General features: G+C 42.6%; 1 non-coding gene across 1 annotated transcript; it reads right to left on the bottom strand.

Annotated features, from left to right (window-relative positions):
• Positions 1-491: 491 nt before the first annotated feature.
• On the bottom strand, positions 492-599 carry LOC130958623 (small nucleolar RNA R71). The gene has a single exon (XR_009077736.1). It is a non-coding gene; the product is annotated as a small nucleolar RNA R71 (small nucleolar RNA).
• Positions 600-2,976: the final 2,377 nt, after the last annotated feature.

Raw genomic sequence — 2,976 nt, 5'->3', positions numbered from 1 at the left:
AAAGGACCTTGAAGTGGAAGCTAAGAGAAGCTAAGGCACAACTCTCTGAAGAAGACCTAACAGAATTCTTCAAAGAAGAAGAACCCATGGCATCCGAAAACAACAACAATGCCAATAATGCAAGGAAGGTGCTGAGTGACTTTACTGCACCTACTCCCGACTTCTATGGGAGAAGCATCTCTATCCCTGCCATTGGAGCAAACAACTTTGAGCTTAAGCCTCAATTAGTTTCTCTGATGCAACAAAATTGCAAGTTCCATGGACTTCCATTGGAAGATCCTCATCAGTTTTTAGCTGAGTTCTTGCAGATCTGTGACACTGTCAAGACTAATGGGGTTGACCCTGAGGTCTACAGACTTATGCTATTCCCTTTTGCTGTAAGAGACAGAGCTAGAATATGGTTGAACTTACAACCTAAAGACAGCCTGAACTCTTGGGAAAAGCTAGTCAATGCCTTCTTGGCAAAGTTCTTTCCACCTCAAAAATTGAGTAAGCTTAGAGTGGAAGTCCAAACCTTCAGATAGAAGGAAGGAGAATTCCTCTATGAAGCTTGGGAAAGATACAAACAATTGATCAGAAAATGTCCTTCTGATATGCTTTCTGAATGGAGCATCATAGGTATTTTCTATGATGGACTCTCTGAACTATCCAAGATGTCTTTGGATAGCTCTGCTGGAGGATCTCTTCATCTGAAGAAGACGCCTACAGAAGCTCAAGAACTAATTGAAATGGTTGCAAATAACCAATTCATGTATACTTCTGAAAGGAATCCTGTGAACAATGGGACAAGTTAGAAGAAAGGAGTTCTTGAGATTGATACTCTGAATGCCATACTGGCTCAGAATAAAATATTGACTCAGCAAGTCAATTTGATTTCTCAAAGTCTGTCTGGAATGCAAAATGCACCAAACAGTACTAAGGATGCTTCATCTGAAGAAGAAGCTTATGATCCTGAGAACCCTTCAATGGAAGAGGTGAATTACATGGGAGAACCCTATGGAAACACCTATAATTCTTCATGGAGAAATCACCCAAATTTCTCATGGAAGGATCAACAGAAACCTCAACAAGGTTTCAACAACAACAATGGTGGAAGAAATAGGTTTAGCAATGGCAAGCCTTTTCCATCATCTTCTCAGCAACAGACAGAGAATTCTAAGCAGAACCACTCTGACTTAGCAACCATGGTCTCTGATCTAATCAAAACCACTCAAAGTTTCATGACTGAAACAAGATCCTCCATTAGAAATTTGGAGGCACAAATGGGACAGCTGAGCAAGAAAATTACTGAACTCCCTCCTAGTACCCTTCCAAGCAATACAGAAGAAAATCCAAAAGGAGAGTGCAAGGCCATCAACATGGCCGAACTTGGAGAGGATGAAGAGGCAGTGAACGCCACTAAGGAAGACCTCAATGGACGTCTGGTGCACGAAATTGTGATCATCAATGGCGCCATCAACATGGTACGCTCATTGCAATCTCAACTCTTTATCACAACTCCGCACAACTAACCAGCAAGTGCACTGGGTCGTCCAAGTAATAAACCTTACGTGAGTAAGGGTCGATCCCGCGGAGATTGTTGGTATGAATCAAGCTATGGTCACCTTGTAAATCTTAGTCAGGCAGACTCAAATGGTTATGGATGATATATGAATAAAACATAAAGATAAAGGTAGAGATACTTATGTATTCCATTGGTGAGAATTTCAGATAAGCGAATGGAGATGCTTTGTCCCTTCCGTCTCTCTTCTTTCCTACTGTCTTCATCCAATCCTTCTTACTCCTTTCCATGGCAAGCTTATGCAAGGGTTTCACCGTTGTCAGTGGCTACCTCCCATCCTCTTAGTGGAAATGTTCAACGCACCCTGTCACGGCACGGCTATCCAGCTGTCGGTTCTCGATCATGTCGGAATAGAATCCAGTGATTCTTTTGCGTCTGTCACTAACGCCCCACAATCGCGAGTTTGAAGCACGTCACAGTCATTCAATCATTGAATCCTACTCAGAATACCACAGACAAGGTTAGACCTTCCGGATTCTCTTGAATGTCGCCATCAGTTCTAGCCTATACCACGAAGACTCTGATCTCACAGAATGGCTGGCTCGGTTGTAAGGCGAGCGCTCGGTTGTCAGGCGATCAACCATGCATCGTGTATCAGGAATCCAAGAGATATTCACCCAATCTAAGGTAGAACGGAGGTGGTTGTCAGTCACACGTTCATAGGTGAGAATGATGATGAGTGTCACGGATCATCACATTCATCAAGTTGAAGAACAAGTGATATCTTAGAACAAGAACAAGTGGAATTGAATAGAAGAACAATAGTAATTGCATTAATACTCGAGGTACAGCAGAGCTCCACACCTTAATCTATGGTGTGTAGAAACTCCACCGTTGAAAATACATAAGAACAAGGTCTAGGAATGGCCATGAGGCCAGCCCCATGATCTAAGATCTAAAGTGATCAAAGATGATCTAGAGATCTAAAATGATCAAAAGATGAAAATACAATAGTAAAAGGTCCTATTTATAGGAAACTAGTAGCTTAAGAATTACAAAGATGAGTAAATAACATAAAAATCCACTTCCGGGCCCACTTGGCGTGTGCTTGGGCTGAGCATTGAAGCATTTTCGTGTAGAGACTCTTCTTGGAGTTAAACGCCAGCTTTTATGCCAGTTTGGGCGTTTAACTCCCATTTTGGTGCCAGTTCCGGCGTTTAACGCTGGGAAATCTGAGGGTGACTTTGAACGCCGGTTTGGGCCATCAAATCTTGGGCAAAGTATAGACTATCATATATTGCTGGAAAGCCCAGGATGTCTACTTTCCAACGTCGTTGAGAGCGCGGCAATTGGACTTCTGTAGCTCCAGAAAATCCACTTCGAGTGCAGGGAGGTCAGAATCCAACAGCATCTGCAGTCCTTTTCAGTCTCTGAATCAGATTTTTGCTCAGGTCCCTCAATTTCAGCCAGAAAAT

Source organism: Arachis stenosperma, chromosome 10, assembly GCF_014773155.1.
Source record: "Arachis stenosperma cultivar V10309 chromosome 10, arast.V10309.gnm1.PFL2, whole genome shotgun sequence".
NCBI classification, from domain to species: Eukaryota; Viridiplantae; Streptophyta; class Magnoliopsida; order Fabales; family Fabaceae; genus Arachis; species Arachis stenosperma.
The sequence above is the reverse complement of the archived record's forward strand: the minus strand, read 5'-3'. Positions and strand labels throughout refer to the sequence as shown.